Here is a 16,817-nt window from a genome sequence, read left to right as displayed (position 1 = left end):
GATGAGGAGGAGGCCAAGGGTCCTCGTTGGAGGTAGAGGTCGCCGGCGGGGTTGCGCGGTGGCGCTCGGCGTCCCTGGCGATGTGGCCCTGGAGACGAACCCGAGAAGGAGAAGGGATGGACGGAGCTCGACAGGGCGACGTGCAGGCGCCGGACCACGGGCTTCGGGCGCGAGTAGGCGCCATGGAGGAAGGAGGCCAGGGCCTCGAGGCGGAGCAGCTCCGGGGCGGAGCTTTGAGCTCGGCTGGAAGCAGCCATGGAGAAGGGCGGCGCTGAGGCAGGGTGCGCGGGGCTCTCGGCCTTGAGCGGCGGCGGAGGTTGGTGGTTCTTGCGGGGCAGCGGAAGTCGCGGGCTGGCAGCAAGGAAGAGATCGAGAGGAGGGAGAGACCATGGGGATCGAGGAGCTGAGCGAGGCTGCGGAAGGGAAGCGAGGACGAGATGGGATCCGGAGAGGAGTCGGGCAGTGGTCTCCCTAGCGGCGCTGGGAGAGATCGAGAGGGAGAGGTTCGCTGGGCCTAGGGTTAGGTGGGGTGTGGGCTGCGGCTGGAAGTAGATGGGCCGGTGGATGGCATTAGAGGCCGGCCCCGTGGAGAGGGAAAAGGCCTGGCTGGGCTCCTCTCTCCTTACTAAAAGAAAAGAGAAAAAAAATAGAGATTAAGAAAGAAAAGAAAGAGGGGGTTAGGGGAAGAAGTTGGACACGTAGATAATTTTCCCGGACCCACAAAAATGTGCTTGTTCCGGGAAAATAGAAAAGGCCATGATTGAGAGATCTAAATTCAAATCCATTTGAATCTGATTCAAATGGTTTGAATAAGTTCAAGGTAATGAAGAGTCCAAAAGTATTCAGATTTTTAGTGGAGCTCCGAAGAAAGATAAAAGAATTTATGGGCGAAGTTTGAGGAGCAAACTCGAAGAATAAAAGACATGTGATTATTTGCAAGTGTGTTCATGGGTGATTCCGAAAATGGAATATTTAATATAGCTCCCTAATATCGGGAGGATAACTTATAAAGAGAATCACCATGTGAATTCCCTCGATTTAAAAGGACCGAAGATCCATGCAATTTATTTAGCGAGTTTTAAAACGGGTTGCATGATGACATGATGCAATGCACATGATGCAAAGATGAAATGCAACGGACCAAACAAATCACACGACGAAACCCAGAAACCCCGGAAGGCATCTGAAGCTCCAGTTTTGGGGCGTTACAATGGTTGACGGGAACGATGACCAGATTGGGCTTCTTGAACACTAGGCGGCGAGACGAGGAAGTCTCGTGCAGTATGTTTGGATGTTGATATTTAGGACAAGATATTGATATTGACATTGGATGGGCCGAATTTTGCTGTTTAGATACACTTGGAATTGAGTCCACGGAATTGGCCTGAGATATTCGATGGCCCGCTCGAAAGCCCGCCTTTCTATTCCCGAATTCGGAGGGGTCGAGCTAGATTTTTGCTGTGATATTCATTAACGCGCCAGCACTTACCCCATCGACCGCGCTCACGAAAAGAAGAGGCAGAGCGGCGAGCGGGAGAAGAGGCGAACAGGGCCGCGACGTAGAGCATCCGGCAGCGCGGGTCAGCCCCTCTCCGCCCTTCTCCTTCTTCTCCGTTCTCTCGGGCCGACAGATCCACTCCTCCCCTGCATACCGCCTAGTCCTCCTGCCTCGCATCACCCCACCGCCCCACCTCCTCACTTGTCCCGCCGTCCGCCGCCCATGGCTGCCCACTTTTCCCATCAGCGCGGCGCCCCTCCATTGCCGGATGTCACTGGAGCCTCCCCCTAGCCGCTTCTTCTTCTACCCCCTCCCCCCATAGCCATCTTCCCTGTCCCAATCCCTAACCCCATTAAGAAACCCTAAATCCCCAATCCCTTCTACTCACCACGTATGTGTCAGTATGCTCATTTATTTTTTTCCTTTTGATGAACAACAGGTTAGTGGATTGGTCAGTGGATCTGAAGGTCAATGGATCGGAACATGGATTCCGAGAAGCCAGATCAAAGGTAACTGAAGAAAACACCATTTCTCTGCTATGCTTGTGATGGTCTGATGGTGTAGAGATGTTCTTTTTAGAGATGTTCTTTTTATTTTTGTGATGGTCAGATCTGTTATGCTTGTTATGCTTGCTTGAATGTGTGATTTGCTGATTCATATTTAGAAATGATTGATGCCTAATTATGTAATTATTGTGTAGCTCCATAACATCAAATCAACTAGACCTGATTTCTTACATAACTGAAGAGAACAAAAGGAGAAAGAGGAAAATCATAATCTTGACAAAACTTTACTTTGAATTGGTTCTTCTCGGAATGGCATACCTTATTTCACACAGAGCACCTCGTGGAATATGTAGTTTTAGTGATGATGAGCACAAATACACACTTAGGAAGTACTTGTTGAAAGATATGTATGATGGCTCAGAAGTGGCATGCTATGATCAGCTACGTTTAACCAAAAGAAACTTTCATGATTTATGCACCATGTTGCGTGAGAGGTGTGGTCTAAGTGGTAGTGTGTATGTGTCTGTAGAAGAAAAGGTTGCCATGTTCTTGCTAGTAGTGGGTCACGGTCTGAAAATGAGGTTGCTTCGAGGCACATACAAGCGGTCTTTGGGAACTATAAGTACTCACCTTTCCGGAGTCTTAAGAGCCATTCTATCTATGCATGGGGAGTTCATTAAGCTTCCAGATGCTAATGTTCAACCTCCCGATGATTACTAATGGAAGTGGCTTGGTGATGCACTTGGAGCACTAGATGGTTGTCATGTAGATGTTTCAGTTCCTGTGGCTCCCCAAGGGAGGTATGGGAATAGAAAGCAAGATGTCACTACTAACATGCTCGGTGTGGTGGACAGGAACATGAAATTTCTATATGTCTTACCTGACAGGGAAGGTTCCTCTTCCGACTCGAGAGTCCTTCATGACTCCATGAGAACTGATCGCTGAGATGCATTTGTTCTACCTCATGGTATGGCTTTTTTTCTTGGCATTTTGTTCTCTTTAATTGCGTATGTCACAACCAACCTAATTGGCTTGTTTACCAATAGGAAAATATTACTTGGTTGTTGCTGGTTACACAAATGGGCCTGGATTTCTAGCTCCATTCAGATCCACTCTGTATCACTTGAAGGAGTGGGTATCAAGTCAGCAACAACCCCAAACTTCCAAAGAGCTATATAACATGTGCCACTCTCGTGCTAGAAATGTAGTAGAGAGATCTTTTGGGTTGTGGAAGAATAAATGGGGTATTCTTCGCACTCAAAGTTTCTTTGATATAAAGGACCAGGTACATGTGTCCATTGGGTTTTCAATAACATGCCTACCGGAATGAGAAATCATTAATGCTTAATTAAAAAACATTCTTGCAGATTCAAATCATTAATGCTTGTTGTGTGTAACACAACTTTGCGAGGGATAGGTAGCATATGATGGACAACTTATTGCTACAAGAAGTGGATAATGAACTAGCTTCTCAGCCAACTGAGGCAGATGATGTTAACTCAATTAGAAGTGTCCAAGTCACTACTGCATGGACCAACTTCAGGAACCAACTATCTACTGACATGTTTGCTGAATATGTTGTGGCGCATGCAAATTTATAGCAGTAGTACGACATGTGGATTAGCAAGATGGTGTTCTTTGCTTTTGTGGTAGCAAGATGTTGGATTAGCAAGATGGTGTTCTTTGCTTTTGTGCTAGCTAGATGATGGATTAGCTGGATGTTCTCTTTTGTGCATAGCTATTGGATGGTGTCTTTTGGATATTTTGTACATCATCATTATGAGAAAGCAATTAATATAAGTTTCCTTTTTTTGTCAATTGTTATTCAATTTTTTCTTTTAGCATCATGGTTGAAGAAACAAAGAAGAAGTATAGTAGAGATTACTTGACATGGACAGATGAGATGGACAAGGTATTGTTGGATGTCTTTGTTGAACATCACAACAGAGGTGATCAGGCCCAAAATGGATGGAAACCACATGTGTACACTGGTGCTATAAAGGCAATATGTGACAAGTGTGGACTGCACATCACAAAGGACAAAATATGTTCAAGGATGAAGAGTTTTGACAAGCCCTATGGTACGATTAGCAAGATTCTTTCTCAGAGTGGATTTGGCTGGGACTGGGTCAATAACAAGCTACTCATGGATATTGATGATGTGTGACATAAATATGTTGAGATAAAAAAGGATGCTTAATTAATTTATTCTATGTCATACATACATGCAAGTGATTTACTTTGTATGTGTGTGCAGGCTAATCCAAAGGCAGCTTGTTAAAAGAACAAAGAAGTGAAGAATTGGGAGGCAATCTGCACAATATACTCCAAAGATCATGCAACCAGTGATGGTGCAATGACGAGTGCTGAAAGTAAGCGCAACCAATAGAACTAGACGAAGTAGTCATCGAAGCCTCTCCAAAATTGCCACCAAAAAGGAAGCGAACAGGTGATGCTATCTTGTGCATGCTTGGAGACATGAAGGGTTCTTTCCATGATGCTTTGAAATCACTTGAGCCACTAGAACTGCCCAAGGTCACTCCTCGTCTTGAAATCCTTGCTGCCCCTGAAAAGATCCAAGACTTGACTCGTTCAGCCATGTTGCGAGCATATGGTAAACTCATCCTTAGTGAACGCCTATTCCAAGCGCTTATGGAGTTACCTATGGAGTTTATGAAGGAATGGTTGTCGATGCTCAACGAGAAGAACGCCATTTGATTAGTTTCAAGTGCTTATGTGTCGTTTCTTTTTTCCAAGTAATAGATATGAACTTGCTGGACTAATTACTATGTTATTGTAAAGATGGAAAACACTTGTACCATGTGCTTCATTTCCAAAAACACATGTACTTGAATTTCCTATGTTATGTGATGTTGTTAGCTAAGTGCTGCTAATTTATATGTGCTGCTGATGTATGTGTTGCTGTTGCTGTATAAGTGTTGATGTACAAGTGTTGGAAGTGTTGTTGCTGCTGTATAAGAGCTGCTGATATAGAATAAGTGCTGCTGTATAAGTTATGTTGTTGTATATTGGATAATTGCATCTACTTTATAATTTCTTCCATTGTATTCTTCATATATTATCATTCAAAAAAATATTTTGCATATAATTTAGTTTCAAACATTACATCAAAGTTCATTTTTCATCATTTGACAAAATGGACAATTCCAATATAGAGAATGACCATCCAAACAAGCTTTAGAATTGAGCCTCTCAGTCGAATTCCAAGTGACAATTCTGTGCACATCCAAACAACAGAATTCATGATCAATGTCAATATCAAAGTAAATGAGATTTGATATTGGGGCCAATTCAATGCCTTGGGGTTTCCTTGAGGAGCTTAAGGTGCTTTTGGCCTATGCCACAATCTTCATCCATTGGATCGGCAGCTATGTCTATGGAGCAGGCATGTGCATGTGCGTCGGCTGCAGGCTGAGCCATGCTCGTGCCGCATGCGACATGTGCAGGAACGGGTATGCAGGCACCGGCGGGGTTACCGGCAGGCGCTTCAAAGGGGAAGGGAAAGAAAATCACGAGCTTGGGCGGCGGTGGAGGCAGCGATATGGGGTCCAGTCGTAGCGTAATGACCTGAAAAAGCCATACATCGTGACCGTGGCTGCGGTGCCTCGGTTGAGTAATCACTGTTAGAAAAATAAGACACGTCGACGATGAAGACCAGTGTGTGTGCGCGCATTGGGCATGCCGAATCGTGACAAGACTGCGTGTGTGCGCCGCGTAGCTGTTGCCTAAAAAGCCAGCTGATGAGCTTGGCTAGTCCAGCCTCCACCGCTAGTGGTTAGTTCAGCTTGTCAGTTGGTTAGCTAGCTAGATGGACGGCCGGGTTGTTTGGGCGCTGTGGTGAAGCTGGACGTGAGCATGAGAATAGGGGGGTAATTAGTGGCGTGAGTGGTGCATGGTGGTTGTGGCCGCATGCATCGTGGAGTGTCAAGTCTCTGTATAAATGGTTTTCTTTGAGTGAATGAAAAAATGATTGAGAGGCCAAAAGCACAATGTAGCTACGTGGTCACCAAAGGAGTTCTCTAGGCAAAGGCCATGTGTTCTTCTTCCTTGGTATATGGGTGTGTTTGTCAGTGTCCAGGTCTAGTGTGTTCTTGAGAATAGCCATGAGAGAAGCAAGTAGAAGAGGAGCGGCCCCGTGGAGAGGTGGCGCCAACAATCACCTCCTTAACCAATCTGGCCGGCGGAGGGTAGGGGAAAGTTGAGCTTTGCCCTTGCTCCCTCCAGTTCCCTCGTCGCAAGGTTTAGGCGCACGCCGTGTTGGATTTGCCCAGGAGGAGGAAAAAGACTCACACACACAAGCTCACGGAAGAAGAAGATACACACACTTTGTCACACACACATAGTGCCTTTTCTCGTTATCTTCTTGTCGACCCAAACAGAACTGATTACAAGTGTATTTAAAGGAAACATGCAACACATCGACAGCAGGGGAAGCGGAGAGCTTCGCATCATCGAGCGCGTGCTCCAGTCGACCTCGGGGACGAGCATGCCTTGGGGACGAGTATGTCCCCAGCCACAGCAGCATCTTCGTCACCGGGTGCTTGATCGCCGCGCCGAACTTGCCCTCCACCTTCTTCCTTGCCCATTGAACCTCGTATTCTTGACCGGAGGTGGATGCGCTCCGAGGTGGATGCTTGATGTATGCAAGACGATGGGGGTTTAATAGCAGTTTCTCACGCTGGCACGCTGCCCACCCTGGCGGCGTCATGGCGTGCATCGCGTACGTACGTTTCAGCTTCACTGGAACCACCCCTCACAAGAAACGGAGCGACGATTAATACGATCACCACTCAATGCAAAGTGGTTATTAACCAGACAAAAAATATACACGATGGTGTGCACGGAATGGCAAATCAAGCTGAGGCCGGACGGAAATGCTCCCTTTCGCTTTTGTTTGGTTGTATTTCCCCTAGGTCGTCATACTGTGGTACATGTCTTGTTGGTTTCACTACTCTCATCTCCCTGCCGTTTCCATTGTCACGCTACTGCATGCGCGTCCTCGGTCCGAGCGTGCGCTCTCATGATACCCAAAAAGTGCCGGATACACGCAAGTCTAGCTTGTCATCCGACGCCCCAGATGAAATGACACCTGCTTTACCTGCGCTTACCTGATGTGAACCACACGTTTCTGCTGCTTATACATGTGTTGAGGTCTTAATTTTGTGAAGTTCGTATTTTTTAAGACAATGTTGTCTTTTCTTCCCATGTATTTTTTGTTGTTAATAATTATTGTTAATTTAGAAACAATTTTTTTAAAGTTTTTCTTAAAGGTAAATAGATTGATATTGTTAAGCATCGATCATGTTCAGTAGTCTAGGGTGTCTTATGTTTTTTGTTTTTGTGAAAATAATTCTGATCTATTATCAAAATTCATCGGAAGTACAAAACATGCCAAACGTAATAAAACTTACATGGAGATTCCAAGACCACTAAACAACCTCCAGAACGAGTCGTCGTCGTGTAGCCATCACCGCTCCCCTATAAGAGTGGGCTTGAACTTGTCGGTGACAGCCGGAAAGTCTTTGTGCATGTGCCCCTAAGGACCAACGCTCTGGAGCGGCAGTTGTCGCCGTTGAACCCTTGTATAGATCTGAAGCATCTAACATCAAATCTAGCCACATGACGAGAAACTCTAACCTTGTCCCCCAAGGAGATGGCAGGAATCTATGTCGGAGCTCCGTCGACTACGTCCAAACAGACGAACTCGAGGCGTTGGAGCTTGAAAGACAAACGCGGAGAAGTAGCAACGCCATCCGCCTGAACGCCGCACCTACAAGAACTAAATTAAAAAACCTCAATCTAAATTGCAAACTGGAGCGGAGGCACCGGTATTTCCCTCACTGCCACCGGCCGCTGAAGCGGTAGGCGGAGAGGAAGCGAATCCATGGGCTCGCCGGTGAAGTGTGGAGGGAAGAGCTTGCCTTAGCCATGTTGAAACATGCTTTAGCCCCATGCTTTAGCCATGTTGAAACATGCTAAAGCAACAACCAAACAATACACGTCTCAATGATACAAGATGGTGAGGCAACCTACATACAATGCCGATCCCAGGATACTGCCTCACGCAGAATGCAAATGAGTACACCACCAAAAGATAATAAAGCAAGATCGAGTACAACGCCACGCTACGCCCTATAACATCTAAGCTCACGACAACACACTCATGAGGGAGAGTAGCGCTGAACGTCGCCGCTGCCAAGTCCACACACAAAAGGGTCTTCACTCGGAACCCTTCAACCGAGAGAGAAGCACCATGGCGGCATCTTCAAGAAGATAGGTGTGCCCGCGAGTGTCGCTGTCGTCGGCGACAAAGCGTGGAGCATTCACCCGGAAGCTTCCCCATGCCACCACGAGGTCTTCAGGACAGGCGCAACGAGATAAGATCCCCAGGTCTGGATCAGGGCGCCACCATTGTCAAAGACAAAGCATGCCCGAGCCACCCGCTGCTACACCCCCTGCTGCCCGCACGACTAAGTGGAAAAGCCACCACCGGCGCCATTGCGCCGACTGGACAGCCCACAATACGAAGCCGCCACCCCAGCATCCATGTGTGATACACCACGGACCGTCTACATCACAGTGCCTCAACCATGGAAGGAAGAGTAAAGGTGTCTCCTTTCACTCTTTTCCCGGCGTCTATCACGTAACCCGAATCGGACGCCTCCACGGTAGGTGGCATCTGCTCCTGCACACCCAGCTAGTCCCGATGGATCGGGGGAGACACAATCCCGCCACTACCGACGACCGCCGCCAAGAAAGCTCATATGATGCCATGCCTGTGATAGACAACGCCGATGTGACTGATAGAAGAGTGGTATCCCAACCACCAACAACAACTACCGCACCTGAGCCGACCCCAATCTCACCTACCCGAAGCAACCGCACCGACCTGCCTCGGGCCTAATCTGGCCCACCCGAGCTCGAGCCCTAGGGAAAAGTCACCACCGTCGCGCGTGCGGCAAGCTTGACACCACGGCTAACACCCGCCCAACCCCGCGCGTCGGCGGAGATAGATGGGTCAACTCTCTCGTATATCTCTTGTATTACATCTGATCTGAACTGTTACATAAGTAGAAGAGAGAGGGAGAGAGCGCAGCGGTAGCAGGGGCACACGCAGGTGCATGCAGTCCGTAACAGAAGGGATAGCAGGGGCACACGCAGGTGTATGCAGTCCGTAACAGAAGGACGTGCCTACAGACTAGGGAGAGGTCATTACATCAAGTGTACACGTACGGTGTTTAACAGCCCCCCGCAGTCGTAACATCACCTGCCGTGATGTTTAGGCTGGATCGAAATTGAGAGAACACCAAGGAAGGTAGTCCCTTTGTAAATATGTCCGCAAACTGAGATGTAGTAGGCACATGGAGCACACGCGCTTCTCCAAGGTTGACACGGTCCCGAACAAAGTGTAGGTCAATCTCAACGTGCTTCGTCCGTTGATGCTGCACCGGGTTGGAGGACAAATACATGGCACTTACATTGTCACAATAGACCACGGTGGCACGGGTAGGAGGAAGGCGGAGATCAGTCAATAGCTGCCGGAGCCAACATGATTCCGCGACACAATTCGCCACTGCACGGTACTCAGCCTCGGCACTGGAACGAGAGACGGTGTGCTGCCGCTTGGAAGACCAAGACACAAGATTGTTGCCCAAGAAAACACAGAAGCCGGAGGTGGATTTACGAGTGTCCGGACAACCGGCCCAATCGGCATCGGAATAAGCAATCAAATCATGTGAGGCGGAGCGGTAGAGCTGCAGGCCAAAGTGAGTGGTGCCTCGAATATAGCGGAGTATCCGCTTGATAAGCTGAAAATGGGAGTCGCGGGGATCATGCATGAATAGGCAAACCTGTTGGACGGCATAGGAAAGGTTGGGACGTGTCAAGGTGAGGTACTGGAGAGCACCGGCAAGGCTGCGGTATAAGGAAGGGTCGGTATATGGTGCTCCATCTGTGGAAGAGAGTTTCGAGCGGGTGTCGATGGGTGTAGAGATGGGGTTACAGTTGAGCATTTTGGCACGATCTAAAATTTCGAGAGCATATTGTTCTTGGGACAAAAAAATGCCATGGGTGTTGCGGTGTACATTGATGCCTAAAAAATGATGAATGTCGCCTAAATCACTCATAGAGAATTCACACTTCAGAGAATTGATGATGGAATGTAGAAGTGTTGTGGCATTAGCAGTGAGGATGATATCATCAACATAAAGGAGTAGATACGCAATTTGCGTGCCACGATGCAGTATGAAGAGTGATGAATCGCACTTAGATGCTACAAAGCCGATGCCGTGAAGGAAGGTGGTGAAGCGAGTGAACCAAGCGCGCGGGGCTTGTTTGAGGCCATAGAGTGATTTGTGTAGGCGACATACATGAGTGGGCTTAGTGGAATCAATGAAACCAAAGGGTTGTTGGCAATATACCGTCTCGCGAAGATGACCATGCAGAAAAGCGTTTTTGACGTCAAGCTGATGCATGGGCCACGACTGAGAAGTGGCAAGGCTAAGGACCACACGGATGGTGGCCGGCTTGACCACAGGACTGAAAGTTTCGCCATAGTCCACCCCTTCCCGCTGAGTGAAGCCGCGAGCACCACCGGAGGGGTTGATGCTGCGAGCACCAGTCGAGGAAGAGGAGTCGCCTGGAAGCGGGCGACGTTTGGGTTTGGTCAGCAGCGCCGGTTGTAGATTTGTTTGGGTAGTCCGAGGTCGGTGGGGCGTGGCCATCAAGGAGGATCGGCGGAAGCTGCGTGGGAGGCGGGGAATCCGGTGCAGGAGGAGAGTTTGTGGTGGGCAGTGTGGGCACAGTATATGGAAACTGTGTCTCATCAAATATGACGTGCCGAGAAATAAAAACCCTGCGGGAAGAGAGATCGAGGTTACGGTACCCTTTGTGTTCAAGGGGATATCCGAGAAAAACACAGCGTACAGAACGTGGAGATAATTTGTGTGGGGCGGTAGCGTAGGTATTTGGAAAGCAAAGACAACCAAAGGCGCGAAGGTGCTCATAGGAGGGGTGAGCACCGTGGAGAAGATAGTAGGGTGTGTTAAAATTAATCGGGCTAGATGGACGCCGGTTGAGGAGATACGTGGCGGTGTGAAGTGCTTCGACCCAAAAGGGAGGTGGGAAGTTGGCTTGGATGAGTAGGGTGCGCACAATATCATTGGTAGATCGAATGAGGCGTTCGGCTTTGCCGTTTTGGGGCGAGGTGTGTGGGCATGAGAGGCGAAAAGTGATACCATTATCGGAGAAGAAAGTGCGAAGAGATGTGTTGATGAATTCACCACCATTGTCACATTGTAAGCATTTAATGAGAACATGAAATTGCGTGAGGACATATTGGAAGAAGCGTTGTAGGGTGGGGGAGGTGTCGGATTTGGAGCGCAACGGAAAAGACCATGAATAATGTGAGAAATCATCCAAGATAATAAGGTAATATTGAAAACCAGAAAAACTAGCAACCGGTGAAGTCCACAAATCACAGTGAATTATTTGAAAGGGGCCGGTGGTACATGTTCTAGAGGAAGGGAAAGGGAGACGGGGTTGCCGGCCAAGCTGGCAAGATGAGCATACAGGGGCCGGTTTATTACAAAGCTGAATAAAATCACGAGAAAGACGTGAGAGAGTAGCGTGGCCGGGGTGACCAAGCCATTTGTGCCAGGTATCGCCGTCGACCGCAACAGAGAGAGCCATCGTGGTGTGCTCCGAATCACCATGGAAGGGGTAGAGTGGACCTGGGCTATTGGAGCGCATGAGAACCGTCCTGCTGGCGAGATCCTTCACATCAAAGCCGAAAGGGTCAAATTCGACGGAATACCAATTTTCAGTAGTAAATTTATGAACCCCAATAAGGTTGGTGATGATGGATGGTGATACAAGAACATCATTAAGGGTAAAGTTTGTGGGTGAGAGAGTAGTGGATCCAGATGCAACAATAGGGAGCTGATGGCCATTACCAACGGTGATGCTAGAAGAATTAAGCCGTGAAGGAGAGTGACAGATGGAGAGGTTACCTTGCTGACCTGTGACGTGTGAAGAGGCGCCTGAATCCATTATCCAGTCGGTGGCGCTGTTGGGGTGTTGGGTCGCGACGTTGCTGTAGGCCTGGTGAAACAAGGCCTGCTGATCCCAGCTAGAGGGCCCCGGCAGCAGTGTTGGAGCAGCAGGAAAGGGCGCCGGCGTGGGGTAGTTTGCCGATCCAGGAGTCGCATACGGGGCAGCAGCAAAGGGCCCGAGCGTGGTGTAGGACCCCGATCCAGGGGCAGGTGCAGCAGCAGGGAAGGGCGTCGGGCCGGAGTACATAACCGGATACGCCTGCGTGGGAGCGGCGGGACGAGGGCCGAGCACACCAGCGGCGTTCGGTGGCACCCACGCCGGGCGAGGTAGAGCCGCCCCATAGGGCGCAAAATAGCCCATCCATGGAGTGATGGCAGCAGGCTGGGGCGGTGCATGCCCGCTGTCGCCGCGACCGCGCCCTCGGCCGCGGCCACGCCCGTAGCCGCCGGTGCCTTGCCCACCGCCGCCTTGGCCGCCGCCACCTTGGCCTCCTCCACCGGGGCCAGCAGAGCCCTGGCCGCCGCCGGGGACGCCGCAAGCACCACCGGAGGGGTTGATGCCGCGAGCACCAGTCGAGGAAGAGGAGTCGCCTAGTCCACCATGGATGACAAGGGCCGAGGTGCCCTCAAGCAGGGCCCGTTGCTGCATCTTCTCCTCGGCCGCAGAGAGCCGAGAGACGGCGGTCTCGAAGTCGGGGAGGGGCACCGTGTCGCCGATGTTGTCGCCGATGGCGTGGAACGGCTTGGCAAGGCCATGAAGAAGCTGCGTGGTGAGATCATCATCGGACAGGCGCTTACCACAGTCGCCGATGGCGGTGGCGAGGGTCTTAAGGCGGCGAGTGTACTCGGCGATGGACATGTCGCCCTGCTGTTGGTTGTTGAACTGCCGACGGAGATGGATCCCGCGAGAGGCGCGGTTGGCGAGGAAGTAGCGCTCGATGCGCGTCCAGACGTCGAGGGCGGTGGCGTCATCGGGCATGACGACGTCGAGGAGGGTGTCGACGACAGTGGCATGAAACCACAGGAGGACGGAGATGTCCGCCCGGCGCCATTCGGGATCGGTGGTGTCGGGGTTGGCGCTCTCGTCGATGTGAGCGAGCCCATTATACTTGGCGGCGACAGACCGGAAGATCGTCCTCCAGTGGTGGTAATTGTTTTGGGCAGGGTCAAGAAAGAAGCGGATGTAGGAGGAGATGTTGCAGTTGTGAACTGTGAGGGGAGGGAGAGAAACCATGGGAGGGGCGAAGGAAGTGATGGCGCCGGCGGCAGTGGAGTGAAGCGCCGGCGAGGTGTCGGAGGAGGCGGGAGGGAGGGTAGGCGAAGACATTGCCGGCGCGGTGCTAGCCGCTGTGCCGGACATGGCTCTGATTACCAAGATAGATGGGTCAACTCTCTCGTATATCTCTTGTATTACATCTGATCTGAACTGTTACATAAGTAGAAGAGAGAGGGAGAGAGCGCAGCGGTAGCAGGGGCACACGCAGGTGCATGCAGTCCGTAACAGAAGGGATAGCAGGGGCACACGCAGGTGCATGCAGTCCGTAACAGAAGGACGTGCCTACAGACTAGGGAGAGGTCGTTACATCAAGTGTATACGTACGGTGTTTAACAGGCGGCTCTCTCCTAGGAGAAGGAAGACCACCGCTGCTACCCTGCGCCGTCTGCCGGAGTACAAATACTTGTGCTGCTATACCCCTCTAGAATGGCATCCCCAACCTCCCGCCACCCACCGGCCACCATCCGGCCGACATTGCCTATAGCCACAGCAAACGCCGGATGCAACCGCCGGCCCGTGTCTCCCACAACCCGGAGCCTGCGCCAGTGGACTTAGCGCCAGATCTGGAAGCCCACCGGGCCACCATGTGGGCGCCCCAAGCCAAGCCAGACCGCACGATCCCCGGTCTCGCCACGCGAGGAGGATGTGGTTCCCGCCGCCGACGATGCTAGCCGGGCTTCGCCTGGCAGCGCCCCCGGCGGCGGCGAGGAGTAGGGGCCGAGGAAAGGGGGTGCGCAAAGGTGGCGGCTAGGTTTCGCCCGGCCTCCCGCAGGAGAGGAGTGGGTTGAATGGGTGTTTTGTCTTTTCCCCCTGTACCGGAGTTCCATTTACCTTAGCTGTCCAGGGTGTCTTATATTATGCTAGGTGTGGCGTCTCCTGTTTTAATGCTCGGTGTTGGATAAATAGCCAAGTGACATTCTTCCGGATGGCATTTTTCTTGACATGCCTGTATATGCCTATATGGATTTTCCCATTTGTGACTTTATTATATTTATATGAAGGGGGCGAAGAAAGCCTGTTTCAAGCAAGCACGACAACCTATCATTTGTCCGACTAATTTCTTGTGATTAAGATTCGGCGCCCGCGAAATCAAAGCGACACGCAGTCTATCTTTATTGGGACCACACTGAGATATAACCTTTTGAGTTGAGATGTCCTTGCAGCCCATGCCCATGCATCTCCGTTCGAGCGTTCCACGTAAGAGATGGCCTGCGATGTATGCCACGCCTCCATTCATTGCCAGCGAATACAAAAAACTGACTACAGCTGGTACTTTGTCTCGGGCGCATGCGATGCGTCTGTACGCAACGGAGGAGGAAACGTACGCGACGTGGCCGGAGGGTGAGCGGCGACGGTCAACCCCGCGCTGCCGAAACGGCTGTTAAATCGTCCCCGCCCCCTTCCCCTCTTCACACACAGATACAAACAGACTACTTGCTCTCTTTTGCAAATCCAAAAACCTCCGAGGCGACCATGGATAACAAGACCACGGCGACGGCGACGGCGGCGGGGGTTCTGGACAACAGGTTCGGTGTGGAGACCAAGCATCCAGCAACGGGGACGAACATAGCCCCCGAGGTACTCCATCTTTATCTTGTTTTTTTTTTTTTTTTGAGAACTAGAATAGGCTGGCCTACTCAAGGGGAACTAGTACATTCAGAGATCATCAGAGATCGTAAACTAGGAGGCACTTCAGCGATCAGCAATTGGTCTCCAGTGCTTCTGTTTAGCGCCGCAAGTCCATGTGCCAAAGTATTTTTCCCTCGCTTCACATGTCAGACCTCACATGCAGAGAAAATCAGTCATGGCCTGTTTAATATCCATGATTAGGCCATAACATGCAGACCGTGAGGGCATCTGAGCACACACTATCTTGTTCTTTGCTTGCTGCACGTACGCTTTCCCCGAGGTAATTCCATCTTGTTGGATTAATATTCAGATCTGAATGTTCTAATGATACAAGAACTCAAGCCACATCAAACACTAGGTTCGAAAAGTACCGATCTAAATTATTATATGTCAAGCAGTATATGTAAAATGGGGCACATCCATTTGATAAGTTGTATTTTCGATAATCCAGTATATGTGCAGTTTGGATAACCTTTACACCATAGAGAAGATGCTAAGATGCATCAATCTATGTCTTCCCTTACCCGCAAAAAATAAAAACTATGCCTTCTTTTCAACCACTATTAATCATACATTAATGTGTGACCTTTTTTAAGCCATTAATTAATACAAATCAAATCGTGGCTTCTTCGAGACCTCTAGTGAACGAGTACACTATGTTGGGCTTATTCACTCGCTCTTTACTATAAATTAAATTTCAGCTTCCCTTTCCTGAATGTGCGTGGGTTGAGTTGTTTGAAATAGTATTAATTAAGTATTATGAGTACCTGCAGAAAAAAGAAGAAGAAATATTATTTCGAAGTTTAATGACAGAATTTTTTGAATGATGAGGTCCTTGGGTATGAAAAAGTGTTGATATGTTCGATTTAAATGACATATGAAGTATACCATGGTAACTACTAACTAGGCAAAGAGCTTTGCTATCCTCAAATGCATATATTTTTCTGGCCTATCGATTTGCTTCGGTTATTAGCTCCAAAACTAGTTGGATCAGTAGAAACCTTAAAAGGTAATAATTTTGCTCACTAGTAGAATGCTTCGCACACATGGAAAGTGTTACCGCACAAAACAGTTTAGGAAACACATATACTACTGAATAAATCGTTGGTACATGGAAAGCTTCACACATGTGATTTTTTTTACTAATTGCTAGATGTAATTCGTTTATTCATGAGCATTTTCTTGATATGTGTTTTGTCTTTTGTTGTTTATATTGGTATGAATGATGCATTCACTAATTCTTTTTAATGCTTAAATCTTTTACATAATTACATATAGATATGCACTGATTGTTAAATAAATGACATGATTTTTCTAGCATCAATTTTTTTCAAAGTTAAGAAGAGTCTACTTTGAATATTAATACCTGATTTAATGCTATAATCTCCAAAACTTTGTTGAAATTTCACTGAAAATGAGAACCCTGATAATCTAACTTTCAATGAAATAGGTACCTCCCTTGGATTCTTTGCAGACTTCATCACACAACCTTGAAGTTCTATGGGACTGCGACAGCTCTCACAAGGAAAAAGATTACGGTGAGGGATGGTCCACCGACGAGGAGATCATGGATCGTCTGTGGGAGGCTCCGACAAAGATAACTCCATTGTCCAAGAAGAAGAAAGTAGAGTTGCAATATATGGATAACTTCACCGATGAGTTGTGTGGGCAAGATTGTAAAGTGTCTAGGCTACCAAAGCAAGCATGCCGGCATGACAAAATATCAGGATAAGGATCGTCATCTGTAGAAATATCTATCAAGCATGTACTTCCAACTCCTTCGCGGGAATATAAAGCAGCAAGAGTAACCAATGGCGATCACAAGGAGTCCATCA

Source organism: Triticum dicoccoides, chromosome 7A (genome assembly GCF_002162155.2).
Source record: "Triticum dicoccoides isolate Atlit2015 ecotype Zavitan chromosome 7A, WEW_v2.0, whole genome shotgun sequence".
In the NCBI taxonomy this organism is placed as follows: Eukaryota; Viridiplantae; Streptophyta; class Magnoliopsida; order Poales; family Poaceae; genus Triticum; species Triticum dicoccoides.
The sequence above is the reverse complement of the archived record's forward strand: the minus strand, read 5'-3'. Positions refer to the sequence as shown.